Raw genomic sequence first — 19,920 nt, 5'->3', positions numbered from 1 at the left:
AAAACTTGATCTCGTGACAGAGATTCAATTTTTAAAATGTTTCAGTAGCATTCTCACAGGTTAACACAAAATTTGATTGCACAACGTTGCTCATAACTAGTATCACTCATGTTTGTAACGCACAACAAATATTGGTTTCACAAAAAGTTTGTTTTCATCTCACGTGGCAACAATAGACTAAAAATATTAATACCTAATATAAATCAACTGTTCATATAACCATATATTTACTAGTAACTTTAAAGTTTTGTTACTTTGGCTGCCAAAAGAACTAGTTCCATTACTTTATTTACAGACCTCGTATATGGTTGTCAACACAAAAACTTCTATGATACTCAAAAAAAAAAAATTATACATAAGAATATTAAATTTTATAATATTTGCAAGTACATTTTTTTTAAATTTATTAAGTACTACGCAGTTAGCATAGACGAATAAAAAATTAAGTATCACTAAAGAAATACATTGACTCGCAGAAGCATTCACGTTTATACTATTTTTTCTTTTTTTTTGTTTTATTTTACTTTTTTCTTTTTAATTAAGTGACTAATGAAATTACTCAATTTATTATACATACCTGCCTTTATTTTTACTTCCTTGTACGAAGTAAAGGAAGTGTTGTGATCGTAAAAATTTCGGTTTTTTAGATTGTAACGGAAATATCCATTTTGACCATCCCTGAATCCATTTTGACTAGTTTCGGCGTGACGTCTGTACGTATTTATGTACGTACGTTCGTACCTATGTATCTTGCATAACTCTAAACCGATTAGCAGTATAATGTTGAAATTTTGGATGTTGTAACATCTAGTTGTGGATTTCCCCTTTTGATCGTTTGCAATCGACTGAACCAATAGTGTCTAAAAAAAACCTAAAATTCAAAAGAATTTAGATTTTGGACTTATTCTTAACTGCAATAATAAGTCCTCATTGAGAGATTTTTAACGATATATCGTAAATGGTACTTATTTTCATTGGTTCCAGAGTTATAGCTAAATGAAATTTTAATTAATGAAATATTGGATCTTAGAAGGCACATCGGTTAAAATCGACTTCATCTCCCTTTTTTAAATTTATTTTATTTAACTTTTTTTTTAGTTTAAATATATTGATTTATTAATAATCATTAACTCGTGCTTGTAAAAAAAAAGTACAATAAATAATTATTCAATAATAACAATACAAAAATAAAAAATATGAGAAAAAAATCAAAAGTTATTAGTGAAATAAAATTTTATGTTTTTAAAAATGTTTGTATGTAATTTAATAGACATTATTACATATGTGTGTATACACGCGTGCGCGCGCGTGTGTGTAATAGATTTGGCGAAACATCTGATTATTTAATATTAATTGAAGATTATAATTTACAATCGTATTATTTTTGGATTTTCTAGTTTAATTTCGGTTTCATTTTATTTACTCGTTCTGGAATTTCTGTTTAATTTTATCTACATTAAAGTTAACTACAGAGTGACTGCAAAATAGACCCTCACAAGAAAAACATATACACTGAGGCATACATGCCTCATCTTTAATAAACTGCAAAAAAATTAATATCTTTTAGTTCTTTACTCTTCTGATATTGTCGGGCAATATTCTCCTTAAGTCGGAATTGATAATAATTTCATTTATTTATTTTTTTGTTGCTAATTATTTAATCGTTCTTTAGTTTGAAATAATTCTTCTGATTTTAATTTGACACAAATTAAAATATATATTTCATCATCCTTACTTAATATTTTTATTCTTTCCTTGGTCTTAACGTTTTTTTCCTTTTATATTTATCATCTTTCTTAATGTTTTTATTCTTTCTTTGTTTGCAACATTTTCTTCATGTCTATTTTTTTTATGGTTTACAACATTTTCTTTCTTTTTTTCCTTTTTTTTTTAAATATATTTATTTATTAATAATTATTATCCTCTGATTGTAAAAAAAAAAACTTTACAATAAATAATAATTCAATATTAACAGTAAAAAAAATATTCGAACAAAGATCAGAAGTTATTTGTGAAATAACATCTTATGTACTTTTAAAAATGTGTATATGTATTTAATAGCCTTTTTTATTGTATACCTGCCTTTATTTTTTATTGATGGATTAATCTTCTCAGCCCTAATACAACATCTTCCCAATAATATGGTTGTGAAAATTTGCAAGAAAAATACACCAAACAGTAGAGATATTCCACGCCATACTATAAATATAAAGTTAGTAGTAATAACACATTATAGATGTTTATTTACAGTATTAGTACACCACTGATGTCACAACAATAGTCTCTAATCTGTTAAGTTGGATTAAATTTAAAAATTTAATTTTTAAAGTTCAAAAAGTTTTTAACTTTCATATTTTTTGAATAGTTTTTTTAAAATTAAAATGTCAGCTTTCAGAATTAAAAAATTTACCAATTTATTTATAAATAATTTAATTCCCTATATGTTATCTTGTTTCTGGCAAACGGGAAGGGCAAACAAAGCAAACCCTGACCGGCTAGTTTTAAATATAAATACTGTACGTAGTTTATGCGAAAGTTATGTTTTTAAATTAATTTCTATACTAATTTAAAAAATTATTTTAGAAAACATTTTTTAGAAAGTCGCGTTTAGTTTCAAGGGGAAAAATTAAAAAAATACTAATAAAATTGGTTCATCGTTGAATATAAAAACTCTTGTTAAAACATATATTCACCTAAAAACATAGTCGCAGTAAGAACTATATAATACTATTTATCCAAAACGAAATCTGCGCGTCATCTTTCAATTTCATTTAGTCTTTTTGAACACCAATATTTATAAAATTTTTCCTATGTATATTAAATGAATCCAGATAAAATTCAATGCAGGAATCAAATCGTCGAGTTAATCGTACGACTTTTTGCCGCTAACTTTTGAATCGTTTAACCGTAAACGAATACGTCATCCAGTTATGTTGATGAATAAATAAACAAAACTTCCGTATAGGACGACAAAAAAATTAATGAGATTCATTAAGAACCACTCCACAGTACTAAAGTATAAAAAATATGGAGTGTAATAATTCCTTTGAAACAATCGGCTCATATTTATTTAAGGATAAAAATGATACTTTTATACCGTCATATCAAGCAATATAATTTTTATGCGAATAATTGAAAAAGTTTTTTTCCTAATTTAATGGAAAAACTTGAAATTAATCTAAGATAAGTGGTTTCAGTAAACTGGGGTCAATTTCACCGACAGATAATCAAACTATAAAAAAATTGTTTCTATATCACTTTATCCCCAATTACGGAAACATTCTTTGACCCGGAGATAGCCGGATTCCATGACAAACGATCTTTTCTTGTGAATACTATTTGAAGAGTAAGATATTCAGTTACTTATCCACCTTATCAAACATTGAACAACTTGTTTAAAAGATTTTCACGAATTTTCCGCAAATTCTTGTGGATATTTTACATCTTTTATTGAACGCCATAAAAATTTGACTTGAAGAATATAATCTTCAGTATGTAGTCATAAAATTTTTGAAGATACAAGTAAATTCTATTAAATAAATTTCCAATTTTTGTAAAAAAAAAATTTTCTCGCATTACTAAGTGAACAAAGAGCATGTTCTGCTTGTAACATTGCCACAAAAGTTTAATATAAAATCGTTAGGGTAGATTAAGTCAAAACTATGATCTATACTTTAATAATACGTAATTAAAGTATATAAGTCATAAGTTTTATTAGTTCTCTAAGTTATAACACTTCGAGGTTCTCTTCTCTTGAGATTTAAAATTAATGAGTCATGATAAACAATGTTTATAATTAATAAACTGACGTGTTATTATTGATGAGAAGTAACTAAATGATTGCAATAGCCTTATACTTGCATTAATGAGCTGGTAATATATTTTAATGTACAGAAATAAAAAATTATAATATAATGAAGTGGTACGCCATTTTAAGATAAAATTTCACCTTGCAGTAATTTAATATTTATAACGTAAAAAATAATTTAAACGGTTGATAAACGAGAATAAATAATAATTTAACCGAGAGAATTAGTAATACAGATGTATAAAAAACATCAAGGTCATTTACCTTAAAACTCAAAGTGACTTTTATATTAATAATTTATTATTAGTTACTGATGATAATAAAAGTCATTGGAATTATTTACAGGGGAAAGGTATGCAAACCATCTTTACACGGACCCGAACAATGACCTACTTTTTCGTACAGGCGACTACTACTCTCGGCCGACCAGCTGGTTGTTTGCTTGCCAGTTTATTTAGCCTGCACTGCTTCGGGCATTTTGGACTGGCTCCAAATCCCATTTACCTGTATATGTTAGCCTACTTGATATTTCATACAAAATATTTTCGATTTAATTCATACATAAATATTTTATATTTGACGTTGCGAGAAATTACATTCATAAAATATTATTATGTAATATGCATTTCATTGATATATTTATGTGATATCTTCGATTATTAATTAAAACAGTAATTTTTTGTTAAAACTTATTTTAAAAAATTCACTAAAATTGTAAAATAGAACCTTTAATTATTCTTTAAATCGAATGGCTACCATATTAAAAATATCTATCAGAAGCTTAATAATCTTTACTTTGACCCTCATTTCGAAAAAAATTTTTTTTTTTAAATTGAAAAAACCATAATTTTGTAATTTGAAGTAATATATTAATCAGTTTTTTTTATAAGTCATCAATGATTATTTGAAGTAATTATTATATAATATAATATTACATATTACTAATATTATATTAAAGAACATTTTTAAACTTCTAAATTTTTTTCTCTTATATTTTATCGAACCGCGAAATTAAAAAAAAGTATATTGAAATCTACTAAAATCACAGATTTGTTTTCGAATAAAAAGTTACAAATCATTATTTTTAAATAGATCTTTAGGTATAGCTACCAATTAAATTAAAGAAATGTTTCATTATATTTGTAACTAATTTAAATTCTAATTCAAAGAAATATTTCAGTAAATGTGGGTGGTATAAAGAATAATTTTTTTAATGATAAATCTTCCTCCAGGAAATGGTTCTCTACAGTTCTTATAATTTTAGCTCTCTGGAGAGAAAATATTAAACTAAATTCTTTTCTGTCATTGTAATAAAAATACAAATTATTCTGTACTCTTTGATTAGGTTTACAATTCAAAATAATTACTAACTGCAAAAAATTAGTTTTTATTTTTAACCCGCCTCAAAAAAAGAAGAAGGTTCTTAATTAAATTCTTATGTTTTGTTTTTTAACCTCCAGGTCCACTGTTAAGTATTTCTTCAAAGGATAACATGAAACGGCAATTTGTAGCGTGTGAAAATTCCATGCTTGACCGAGATTCGAACGCGTGACCTCCGGGTTGATACCAAGACTAGTTGATACCTAAAAAAAATAAAAACTTCTTAAACCCCTCCTCCGTATATTTAAAAGTTGGGAAGGTTTGAAAAGAGTACTAAAAAAAAGTCATTTACCATTGGATAGTTTCAATCCGCAGTATCTCCTGATCGATAGTGTTTACTGTGAAACAAAAAACCAAACGAATATTTGAAAATTTTCTCTAATTTTTAATCACGCCATACAACTTATTATTGAATCAGATATAAAAATTATGTTTGATTAAATTAAGGGGTAGTTATCTCTTATAGAACGTGATTTGGTACCAAGTCGACAGTTTTACTTCAACAAAAATAGTGGGTTGTTTGATTTATAATTTAGATTGTTGAAAGATTATCTAAAATTTCATTGTCACGTACAAGAAATAAGGTTTAAAAACACAAAATTGTTAAATTTTGTTAATAAACGTCTGACATACGACGGGTTAATTAGTTGATAGCCATAGTTTAAGTTAATCTTTGTATTAGATGGGCCGCAGTAGATACGAAGGTCGAGAAATTTTCGGGTGATGTATAAAAATTCTAGGTTATAATGTTTAGAAAGAAAGAAAGGTTATAATGTTTACCTTTCATCCGGAGGTCTCGGGTTCGAATTCCGGTAAGGCATGGCATTTTCACACACACTACAAATCATTCATCTCATCCTCTGAAGCAATACCTAACGGTGGTCCCGGAGGTTAAACCAGAATAACAATTTTTTTTTTAATATTTACGATTTATTTGCTACGTCATCGTAATGATGAATTCGTTATTGTTGGCAAAGTGTATTTCTTTGCTATAGGGACTCAAATTTTCTCCAATTAAATAATTAACATGTTTTCAAAATGTCTTAAAAATCATTATTGAATTGCGGTTTAGTTAATAAATAAAAAATATAATAAAATTCTTTCTTGCCAACCTTACAAAAAGAAAATGTTTATAAAAAACGGAAGTATGATAGACAACGATAATTCTGACTAATAATTTTAATTTTGATAAAAACAAAGAAAGAAAGAAAATCAATATTTTATAATTTAATTCAGAAAAATTCAGATTACGAATAAAATCAGTCCATCAGTATCGATTGCAAGAGGAGATTCGCGTGTATTGATATGCTATTTGCTGCACATTGACAAAATTAATATTAAAAACTATTTAACCTACTTCGGTTACCATAGATGTATTTAGAGTGTATGTATGTCTTATAGCCCAACACAGAAAAAGAATATACGAGGATATGTTAAGAGAGGACGCTAAAACCCTCCTATGGCAAGAGTGGCAGGGGCTTGGGAAGAGTCACGCACTGGAACATGGACACGAAGAATGATACTGCGATTAGAGTCGTGGCTGGGGGAGAGATCATGGTGATGTGAATTATTATGTTGCATAGCTTCTCTCTGGCCATGGAGAATTTGGTGAATATTTTAACAGATTTTAGAAGTGAGAGATGCCCAACTGTATATACTGTGGCCTGGTAGATTCATCTTACCACACATTTTATGAATGTGAGAGATGGATCGGATGTAAAGAGAGAGCAGGCCTTGGATGGATAACGCCCGAAAACAGTGTAAGCTATATGATACAAGGGGTGGTAGAATGGAATGCTATTGACGGTTTGGCCATGGAAATTCTGCAGAGGAAAGAAATAGAGTTTCATGACTGGAGCAGGGAACAGCATGTATAAAAAAATAGTTAGAGAAAGACTGAAACCCTGCTGCTAGGGGGGATCTGAGAACGGCATAACCAGACTTGGGTTCCCTCCCTGGTGGCTTGAGGCAGGCAAAAGGCAAGACCAAGTCCACGTTACTGTGGTAGGGCCCAGGAATGGTATAGCCTGGTCCAGTTACCCTGCCTCATTGATTTGAGGCAGGCGAATGAGGTAAGTAAAAGATCCGACCCCACTGGGTTGAGTATTGCTTGAATGCCCATTCGACCCAGGGGAGCAGAAAAAAGTATATGTATGGGAGCAAAAAAAAAAGAGTGTGTATGTATGTTTGTTCCATCGTAGCAGTTCAACAGCTGAACCGATTTAGATGTATTTCCCCCCGCATTGGAATCCTTATGTTACCAGGAGTGTAGTAACACAAACTTTAATTAATTGAATTAATGAACTGTGAATTGTGAGTCTCTGTCACTGAGTGAGCTGGGTTTGAACTGAATGATTAGAATCAGTCATATGAAAAATATTACAAAAATAATAGAATTAATATTACGTTAAATAAATAAAAAAAATGTCTGTTTATTAATAATTGGCTTCCCATGGGGAATGCATGTGAGGTGATGTGAGCACCTCGTGCGAGGCTAGACCAATCATCACCAACTAGTAAGAAACCCCTGGGGCGCTGTTTTTGGAGGTGCAGTGGGTGCTCTTATAAAAACTCCAATCTTTCGATTTTAAAAATTCAAACTGGGTATTTTCTAGTATAATACAAAAGCAGGATGGAACCAAACCAGAACAAAAATTAACTGATATACTCAGAAATAGACCTTATTTAATGTTGCATAGCATACAAATGTGCTGTTTATAAAGCTACATCTGTTATTAGAAATTAATGTGAAAGTAGTATTAAATAAAATAAAATAATAGGTGACCAGTCAACTTTCAGAAAGTTTTAATTTGTTTAAATATATTTTTCATGTTGTAGAAATAGCAGGCATTTAAGGTTGTCTAATGATTAAGTTCTCACCTGGTCTTACATTGATAAAAAAATTTTGTCCTTCGATGAAAATTGTTAAATGCAGTCGAGGGCTCTGAATATTAATTATTCTATATTAAAGAGTGGGAGTCTCAAAAGCTATATATATATGTATACATATATATATATTTAAATAAATTTAAAAAATTCTGATGTGAACACCACATGACTTTCTGGTATGCCTAATAAATTACATATACATATTTTTTTGCTGCACTTCATTTAACTTATTTCATTTGAAAATGAGATATGATCCTCCAATTCTTTAATAAAGTGGACAGTTACACAATTGCTGAAATATTCATTTTTATTGACATCAAATATTTATACAATTATTAATTCAACAATCTTACATGAAATATTAGGATAGAGTAAAAATCCCTTTATTACTTATATTACTAGATCAGTATTATTCATATCTTCATGAGTTGCTGATTAACAAATTTTTAAATTTCTGGTGTGTCGTATAAACAAAAGTTAATAATAATTAAACTATTCCGTTTAGTGAACTCCTGTATACTGGTTAGAAACATTAATTTCTACCTTACGGTGTAAAATATTCAGTTTTTATTACTGGATATTTGGTAAATAATCAAAAATTAAAAAGAAACAATCATACAATGAAAATAAAGATAACATGAAAAAATATATCACAAAAAAAAAAACACAAGAAGATGAATATGAAGGGGAAGAAAATGTTAATGAACAAGGAAAGAATAAAAACATTAAGAGAGGATGATGAATATAAACAGAGAGAAAATTTGAAAATGACAACGTGTACACAAACCAAAGAGCAATTAAATGATTGGCAACAAAAAGCAAATAAATGAAATGATGATCAACTCCAACTTAGGGAGAATATTGTCCGAAAATGTCAGAGGAGTAATGAACTAAAAGATAATAATTTTTTGCAATTTATTAAAGATCAGACATGTATGCTTCAGCAAATATGTTGTCCTTGTGAGGGTTTATCTTTCAGTCCCTCTGTAGTTAACTTTAATGTAGATAAAATTAAACAGAAATTCCAGAAATATTAAATAAAATTAACAGAAATCAATCTAGAAAATCCAAAAATAATACGATTCTAAATTGTAATTTTCAATTGATATTAAATAATCAGATGTTTCACCTAATCTGTTACATATACACGTATGTAATAATGCCTGTTAAATTACATATACACATTTTTAAAAGTACACAAAATTTTATTTCATAATAAAATCTGATATTTTTATCATTTTTTGTTGTTGTTATTATTGAATAATTATTTATTGTAAAAATATTTTTACACTCACGGGTTAATAATTATTAAATAAATAAATGAAAAATGATGATAAATAAGTGAATTAGAATTTTGATGGAAAACAAAGAAAACAATATGGTAAATTTTAATTGAATAGCATCGAATTTAGTACAACAGATTTAACTAATCAAAGTCATTATCAAAATATAACAAAAAGGTTAGATCTACTGTAAATATAGATGAAACTTATATACCATAGTTCTCGCTAACAAATCTAAAGAATGAACATCCCAAGATGAAGCCACATCGGAAGAAAGTACCAATTTGGAAAGGGAATTAATTATGGCACACACAGTGTAAAAATGCTAAAGGGACAGTTAACATGCTTTGTTGAGATAAAAAATATAACTTATTTTCTTAATTACTTGATGTTTTCATTCATTCAGCTATGCTTTCTGAACTGTTGAATTAGAAGCTAATATCAAATATTCCTCTTCAGGCTGTTATGGTTATAGACAATGTCATATATTATAATAACAAAGAACTGTAACTGTCCTTTAGTTTGTTTTTTTATTTTATTTTTATTAAAATAAATGAATACTTTAAAAAAAAAACTAATTTTATTTGCTTTACCATTTTGGAATGCTACTTTATCGGTACACTAATGACTATGAATATTTAATAATGAATAATAATATTTAATAATTAACGAATATTTAATAATTCAGTGTTAAGCTCCTGATCTGTAATTGACATGAGTGGAATGTTAAAGTACAATCTTTAACAACAGGGCATCAGACAGACAACCAAACAGTTAACGATTTTTCATATGACACATGATCTCTGTATTGTTAAACATGAAGTAAAAGTGGTCATTAGTCTGTATATAATTATTTATTTAACCATTGTCATTAGTTTTGTATTTTACGATAAAAGGGAAATTTATACAAATTGTAAAATAGACTACTTATTTGTGCATTAGTAATTTTAGTATAATGATTGCTGTAATGTTTGTATTATACAGTTTTTTCTTCTAATATGTAAACATTGTTTTTTGAGAGAAAAAGTATAATGTATTTCCTCAGTTACTTGATGCGTTCATTCATTCAGCTACTTCATTTTAAATCTTAAAATCATGACTTGTAATTTTTATCTTCTTGTGTTATTACTGTAATATCTTCTTCATGTTTTATAAATATTTGCAGCACACACATTCTTAATATTCTTCTTTTTCAATCTGTTTTTATATAAATTGAAAAACAAATTAATTTAATTTACTGAATCCAGAAGCATGAAATTGGTTTTAAATTAGACCTACTTTATTAGAAAAAAACCGTAAATCATTTCATTTTTTTTTTTACTCACGTGTTTTCCCCTTCACTTTTCATCTCTCACTCTCTCTCTCTCTCTCTCCCTTTCTATCTCTATCTCTATTTTTCTATTTCTCTCTGTGTTCATAAAAATGAATTGACATTTTTTTAATATTAGTAATAGCATTACCATCTTTACAATGTTTTATTTTATTAAAATCAAATTACTTTTAGATAGTAAATTATCTTTTCCAGTTTTAGGCTGTTTAGTAAAGAGAAATTTATTAATTTAACCTTAATAACCAAAATCCATCCATAATTTGGGCAATCAAACCGAAGTAACTATAATTATAAAAATAAATATGAAACAAGGCATGTTGTATTTTAAGGGAAATTAGTGGAGGCATTTCAGTTATTAAATTTGTTGTGTAGATTGTAAACAAATTAATATTAGAGCCTCCCACACCAGTAGATTATTTTATACTTAAGTAATTTTAAGATTTAAAAGTTTTATCCATTTACTGTTGAATTCTAGTATCATATATTTCACAATGTATAAATAATAACATACTTTTTATGTGATACCGAATACAACAGTCTTATATTCTGTTAAAGCTAAAATATTTAAGACAGATGTAAAAGCTAGTACATGCTTGTGAATAATATTTATTTATACTTGTTATTCTTATTTTTCTTCTTACATCGTTAATGTGAATAGATTTCCATGATATTTCTCATGCCTGGATGAATGTTTATAAGAATACTTCAGATTACTTTTCTCACTGGTAGATAATATATGTATATACGCATAGGATTTTTTAATATTATTGTTAAATTAGTTCTGTAACACAACTCAACATTGAATGATGATGATAATAATTATGATCAAAATGATGTGAGACTCCTTTCACTCTTTTCATATTCTTTTTCTTTCCTTTTTTTTTTGTAATGTACCTTGCTTTATAGAATGTTACTTTTTCATGTTTGTTGATGTAGCAGACAACTGATCTTACTATTTTATTTGTCCTACTCTATTGTGAGTATAATATTATGCACTTTTATTAATTTATAATCATCCATGAATGAAATGCAATGCAAATTTCATAAATTTTTAAATGTAACATTTTTTTATTAGAAATGGTTCACACACACACACACACACACACACACACACACACACACACATACATATATATATATATATCTACATACATCACTTTTTTAAAAACCTTTCTTCGCCATTATAATAATGTCAACATTAGAAAGCCATTATACTAAGTTTCATTAAATTGGCAAATTCACAACAAAAAAAGAAAAATAATATTTTTAAATCTATATATTAAAAATTATATCTACATCTAAAACTATTAAAAAATTATGATATTCCATGGTAAAAAAAAATGAATTTCTCCATAACGGCTTTGAAGAAGGAATCTATCTGGAAGGATAAAGGGAAACTATGGAAAAATTATGATTCAGAATTACATTACTTATTACAAAATTTGCCATTAAAAAAAGGGAAAAAACAAAAGATAAGAGCTCCAAGTAAGAGATAAGAAAAGTGATTTAAACGAGAAGTAAAATAAAGATTTGGTCCAGCTATTCCTTCAACCAGTTTTCCAGCTACTGCTGGGAGTGAATGTATGTGTATAAGCAAATGCAATTACTGCTACCAGCTTGCCTGGCCTGATGTAGCTGCAGATGTAGTACAGTTTAAATGTAAATGCACCAGTAAACGTGAAGTCTAGAACAGACTCAGGTCAACCACTCTGTTACTTCTGTACACATTTGAATACTAGATCGTAGATACCAGTGTTCTTTGGTAGTTGGGTTTCAATTAACCACACATCTCAGGAATGGTCGACCTAAGATTGTACAAGACTGCATTTCATTTACATTCATACATATCATCCTCTGAAGCAATACCTTAAAGTGGTTCCAGAGGCTAAACAGAAAAAGAGAGAGTTCAACTATCTAAGATGTATGGTTAATTGAAACTCAACCACCAAAGAACGCCGTTATCCAGAGTCTAGCATATTCAAATCCATATAAAAGCAACTGCCTTTACAAGGACTCAAACCTTAGAACTCTTCACTTTGAAAATCAACTGATTTTGCAATAATAAGTTTAACCACAAACTAATACAGCAGGTTAGCCCAGATATTAATCCACAAAAATAATTCTCAAAATTTTCCATTTTATTCTGTACCAGTTTTATTTATTTATTATTTTTACATAACAATAACAATTTGATTGCTTATTTTTAAACAGTAGATACTAATTAATGTTCCATATAAATTTCCAAAAAATTCTGGTTTGTCAGTTAATAATATTTAAAAAATCATAAGTTCTTATAAAACAAATCTTAATTTTTAATAAATTGGTTGGAAGACCGAATTAAAAATAGAAATTAAACTATAGTAGCATCTTCGGCAAAATGGTGAATTATTCAGTCTACCTCATTAGGTTATTCTTCACCCACTTTTCTTACCACCCATCCATTTTTCTAACCATTAATCTCATCTTTGCTTTTATCATTCTAAAGGTGCTAATCTGACCCTGCTAGCTTCTCCAAGCTGAGGATGATATGTCCTGAAGGGCCAATGTAGCCATAATGTCTGATAAAGAAGAATTCTTATAAAACATTGAGGGAATCTAGTCTTTTTTCATTGACTGCATGACTAATCTCTAGTTGCTTAAGTATATGGATAAAACCAAGAAGCCTAATGTAAAAAAGTAATAATAATATATATCTTAATTATTTCACCGCAGAAAACAATTATGCAAATTTATTTCCCTTACAATATATGTCTTGTAAAATATCTGATAAGAGTTTTCTCTGAGAGTAATGATGTTCATTATACAGCCAGTCTCTGTAGTGATCAGAGTGAGTATATGTACATTCTAGTGCTGCACATCACTTGTATTTTGGTAGGCTTAACATGCTGCAGTCACTTTTAGCACTGTGCAGTCATTTTAATGGAAAAAACCAAAACAACAATTAAATGAAAAACCACTTCACTCCACATTTTCTCCAGTACATTTGTAAAGAAATGATAGTTAACTTTAGGAATGTTATGTCACTTCTGGGAGAAGGTGATATCTTCATCTTCATTGATGGATTTAACATTATTTGGAAATTTTTTATTACAGTAAAAAATTCTATTGGATATTTTAAACTGAGATTTATGAATATCTTTTTATATATATTCCAAATTAAAAACTATCATAGTTTCATTGGGTTTGTCTTGAATGGCTAATCCTACTGTCATGAATTGTTCGTTACTTCTGGTCTGGCCTGATTGAGATAAACAAGTATGGGAGTATTTTATTTCATATAAACATTATTTACCTTTTCTTCACAGAATTATTATTCTTAAATAATAATTTATTTTATCTTTTAGTTCAAAATAGAATTTTTATATTTTTATTTTTGTTGTTTTATATTTATAAGCCTCAGTTGTAAGACTAGTATAAAATTTTTCCATTTATTTTGTTAATGAAGAAGTAGTGTAAGTAGTATTTTAACTTCAAATTTTTTAATTCCCATACTTAAATTGATTGATATTTTTTTATTGATGTCATAAAAAATGATATGAAGATGCCATAAAAAAATTGTTATGAACTGAGGACATGAGACACCAGTCACCACCAAAAATTACAAAGACATTTTCTTAAATAAACTGGAACTTATGAATGGAATAGGGAAAGTAAGTTGTGAAGAGTTTCCCATTGCCTTCTTCATTGATCTGAGTAATAAACTTTTGCACATCAACATGCCATACCTTCTAATACAAAATTAATATTCAGCACTGCAAGATACTGATTTTCAGTGTTTAGCATAGAAACTGACTAAATAATGCGCATCATTACTCTTAAAAATAACAACTCTTGACTTGGTAATATCAAGTCAAGAGTTGTTATTTTTAATTATATATATATATTGTTATATTATATAATATAAAATGTTAATTATATATATATATATATATATATATATATATATAAAAACTTTGTCAGCAGTTCACCTGTAGTGCAGCTTTTTGATGATCATGGCTAATAGGTTTAAATTACTAATACAAATGTTTTTTTAACCTGAATATTTTGCTTGTTCTTCAGATCTTTTGTATGTGCCAAAACCTTATGTACCTTTTTCTTCTAAAAACCGATGTATTATATTTGCTGGATGTATTTGCCGATGTATTATAAGTGGAGAACGTTAAGACAATAAAACATAGTAATACAACAGAGCCAAACAATTGTTTTTCAAATGAACTAAAAATGACATAAGATAATAAACAATGTTAAAAAATTATATAAAAAAATTTGTTATATTGACAAAATTTACATGTCAAATTAACAAATTTTTATATAAAAATGTTTTTTTGAAACAGTTTTCGATAAATTCAATATTTAACTAGTTATAACCAAAATTCAGAAGTGCGGCATCTTTACATCGATATGGTGTGGGCCAATTTTCTAGATCTATCTGGATATCTCAAAATTAAGAATTGTAGTGAGGCTCTCGACTTTTAGTATGTTAATTAAGACGTGCTTACGGACCTTCTCCACCTGATCTGATCAACAGGAAAGTTTTGCCCTTATATTCATGTTTTGAATCTAATGCTCCTACTCTATAGCTGCTATCTAATTATTTTTCTTTGTATGAACTAGTTTTCATCATGTGCACAAGTTCTTGAATAATTTATTATTTCCAAATCAAAAAAATTAATTTTTATTCATTCTTTACTGTTACACACTTCTCAAAATGTATAATATATTAACAAAATAATTCTCTCAGTGATATTTATTATATGTATTATTAATGTATTAATAAAATAACTTAGAAAAAATAAAACAACTAGTTTGTATCATACTTAACTCATCAAATATATATCACTTCAATATTTCTTACTCATATAAGAATAACATTAATGGAAACCGAATAAATACCAAATAAATAGCATGAATAAATCAAAAAGCACAAATAAAATTGCACAAACAAGGTGTCAACCAGCAATACCAGATTAAAAAATTTTACTTTTCTCTTTTTTCTTTACTTCTATTTAGGATCATGTGTTTCATTGATTTTATCCTAATTATCTATAAATTTTTTGAGAGCAAAATTCACCCAATGTACCAATATTCACCAAATTATGTTTTACTTTGCTTTTATTGTTAAATACATTACAGTAAATTTTATACATTCAGATAATAATTTAGCATTCTGTTCATTTTGTCCTTTTTCCAAGTATTTAAAGATTTTTTAAATTCATCGAATTTTGTACTACCTTCTATCTGTAATCTTCTTCAAAATTACTTTTTATTTGTGTATTTTAACTAAATAATTTAACTGTTCATTCATATTTAGCCTTATTTCTTTTTACATATCTAATTTAACAAAATAATTTTTTATTTCTGGTTTCTTCACAAATGATTTTTATATGCGTAATTTCACTAATAATTTAGTACTTCATTTATTATTTGTTCATGTTCACTTTTAATTTTTGTATGTTCAATACCAAAAAATAATTTTCATCAATTTGTCTTATTAGTTATTGATGGGTGTTCATTATTACTCAGTCAGGACATCTTGTTTTTTAGATACAGAATATAACCAAAGATGAACTGAATGCAAAATTGTGAAGCATTTAACTATAAAGAATGAACTAAAACATTTGTAGATTTGGAAATAATAAATTATTTATGAATTGGTGAACATGAAGAAAAATAATTACATATATGTAGTTCTACATTATTATTTTTTTAAACAAAAAAGTTACTTCTGTAACAAAATATCTTTACTTCCTTGTAAAATATTTACAAGGAGTAAATATTTTATTTGTTTGGAAATGAAGATTTTTAAGTTAACTGTGAATTAAAACTGTTATTGAAATATACCAGAATTTATAGTAATCGGCTTTGGAAATTTTTTTGTCATATTCAGTTCTCTTTTCATGGTAACAAATTTATTTACTTTTTATAAATTTATTTATTAAATATTTCATTATTTTATAAAGACAATTTCATTAAATTTTATATTTAAAAAATATTAGTTATTTTTCTCATTAATTAAATTAAGCTGATAATTTTTCCAACTCTTAATGAGTTTTTATAAGTATCAAACACATCAACCTAAATGCCAATAAAAGTCTAATATGGAAAGAAAGATATCTGATATTTTATTTAATAACTAAAGAATGCGCAAGTCCTTTATTCATTTAAGTATAACCCAGTTCATAGAAAACAGCTATTTTTCTAATATTCTAAATTCTATAAATTCTAAAACTTAAAAAGATGTTAATGGTTTTTTTCTTACCATTATGTAATACAGATTCTACATGTCAAAATTTTTAGAAAATCTTTTCATTTAAAAGCCAAAATCAAAAACAATACTTCCTTTTGTAGAATTGTAACTTATAATCATAAAATTTTCTTTCATATAGGAATTTTATTTTGACAATCAAGTTACGCTAATAATTAATTTAAATTATCTTGTTTTTGAAAGAAAATAATTTTCTTGTTATTCTGGAGATGTTATGGAGAATTGTTTTTATATTTTTTATATGATACCTCATTCAAATCAAAATGAGAAGATAACTTTTTAAGGTAAATTTCATTATGAATTAGCAGTTGGTCTTAATATCTCAAATGTCATGTAGTAGCACCGTGGACTTATTACTTTCTCTCAGTGATATTTATTATATGTATTATTAATGTATTAATAAAATAACTTAGAAAAAATAAAACAACTAGTTTGTATCATACTTAACTCATCAAATATATATCACTTCAATATGTTTTACTCATATAAGAATAACATAATGAAAACCAAATAAATAGCACGAATAAATAAAAAAGCACAAATAAAATTTCACAAAGAAGGTGTCAACCAGCAATACCAGATTAAAAAATTTAACTTTTCTCTTTTTTCTTTATTTCTATTTAGAATCATTATTTTATTTATTTATTTAATTTTTATTACTTAATTTTTGTATTATTAAAAGGGTAGATGAAATTTCCCATTAAAATTGTTGTAGCCGAAATTTAAATTGAAAATGATAATGCTTTCTGTTTGTTTACTGTTAAAAATGTATATTAGTCAAAAGTTACTAGATACGATAGAAATAGTACCTATTTCTGCTGATGCGTTGGGGTACTAGGTTCACAAACTATTCTCATTCATCCTTTTTGGAAATAAAAATGGTTTAAGTATAAATATAATGATGTCTAACTAAAACTGAATTTCAATGGGCTGCTGTCCACTGAAATTATCAACAGGGGTCGGTGGGAGCCCCCTTATAATACATACAGAGAAATAAATGGAATTCAAAGATGTGAATTATTCAAAGTCAAGATTATAAGTGAATTCTAAAGTAAAAAAGAAAAGATATGAACTCTTAAAGTCAAAATTACTTTGAACTGAAATTAAAGTAGTGATTCAAATTATCAGAAGGCAGCGTAGAATTTAAAGTGGAAAATAAAAAAAATGTAAACTCCAAAGTCAAAAATTATTTAAAGAGAATTCAAAGTCAGAAAATAAAAAAAATGTTCAAAATCATCAACCTTACTACACACGCGCACGCGCGCGCCCGCACAGAGAGAGAGAGAGTGTGATGTGCACACACTTAATCCGTTTTTCTTCCTGTTTAGCCACTGGGAATCACTGTCAGGTAATACTTCGGAGGATGAATGAGGATATGTATGAGTGTAAGCGAAGTGTAGTCTTGTACAGCCTCAGGTTGACCATTTCTGAGATTAATTGAAACCAAACCACCAAAGAACACCAGTATCCACAATCTAGTATTCAAATCTGTATAAAAGTAACTGCCTTTACTAGGATTTGAATGTTGGAACTCTAAAGAGTTCCAACATGATTTTAAAGTAAACTTTAAAATCAGCTGATTTGCAAAGATGCATTCACCACTACACCAACCCCATGAGTTACAATCATAATTCTTTTGTAGGCTGGATTATCCACATTATTACTTTGGTATTATTTCCATTCCTTCTAACTACAGAATCACTGAGCTAGGGTGGAGATACCTCTAAAATGAGGATGATCAATGGGATCTGCAAAATCTTTATACAATCAAGAATGATGATAATAAATAGATTTAAAAAAATCACTTTTTAAAATTGTTTAATAATACAAACATACAGCCATATTTCTTAATAAACAAAGTTGTAATTTTCTAGGAAGAGGATGAAATTAATTTTCTCAAAAAATATTAAACAATAAGGACTTTCAAAAAATTAAGATTTTTACATTTTAAATGCAACGGGTAGTAACTTGGAAAATGGATTTTAAATTTAAAATAAATTCTAAACAAATTTTTTTTAATTAAAAAAATATTTTTTATTACCACTGACCATTAGAGCGTGACATTCAAAAACTTTTATTGTGGTATGTAGGCCTATTGATGCAGAAAATGTAGATGCAATAACTCCCATTAACTCCTTTTTGTGAAGGAAGAAAAATATATAAAGTACATCTAAAAAAAGGAATATTTAAATATTAATATTAAAAAAAATATATAAAGTAATTTTTTTAGCAGAGGGTGAATATTAAATAAACATTTTTGATAATTTGTGATCTTGATAAAAGAGATTTCAATTTTGTAAGAAAAAATTTTTGCTAAATTTCCCTAGCAATGAATTGAAATTCTATTTTGGCCAGAACATCTTTCCTTTTCCAATTTTTGCAAAAATTGAATACATTTTTTTTCCTCTGAAAGTTGTATATTTCAACCAAGTTTAAAGAAAAATCGGTCAATTTACAGAGTTAAAAGAACAAATTCAGGGCAACATACATACATATGTACATAATGAACATACATAAATACACACAAATGTCTGTCGGTCAGAAATAAATTTTTTAGACTTGGAAGCATTGGAATAATTTTTTTTTTTTGTAGATTATATACAGTTTATAAAATCTATTTTTTTTTTGTTAAAAGTTTTTTTTTAAATGTCACCTTAAGATACAAAACTTAAAAATTAACCAATTTTTAAAATTTTTTTGTTTTTTTACCAATCTACAAGTATATGCTTTTCCATTATAGCTATAGTAGCATATATAGCTATATATATGCAGGTAGTAGTATATTTAGCTATAGCCAGGAAAGTAAAAAGTCCTTTAAGTTCTACCTTTATAAGCATTAATGTTTTATTAACTAACTTTGTATTACATTAACATGCTTTATGAAATGAAATTTAAAGGATAAATAAATCCAGTGAAAACAATTCTGTTAAGAGAAATTTCATAAATGAATTAAAAAAGTATAAAA

The sequence above is a fragment of the Lycorma delicatula genome, chromosome 10 (assembly GCF_047948215.1).
Source record: "Lycorma delicatula isolate Av1 chromosome 10, ASM4794821v1, whole genome shotgun sequence".
Classification (NCBI taxonomy): domain Eukaryota; kingdom Metazoa; phylum Arthropoda; class Insecta; order Hemiptera; family Fulgoridae; genus Lycorma; species Lycorma delicatula.
Note: the sequence above shows the minus strand (reverse complement) of the source record.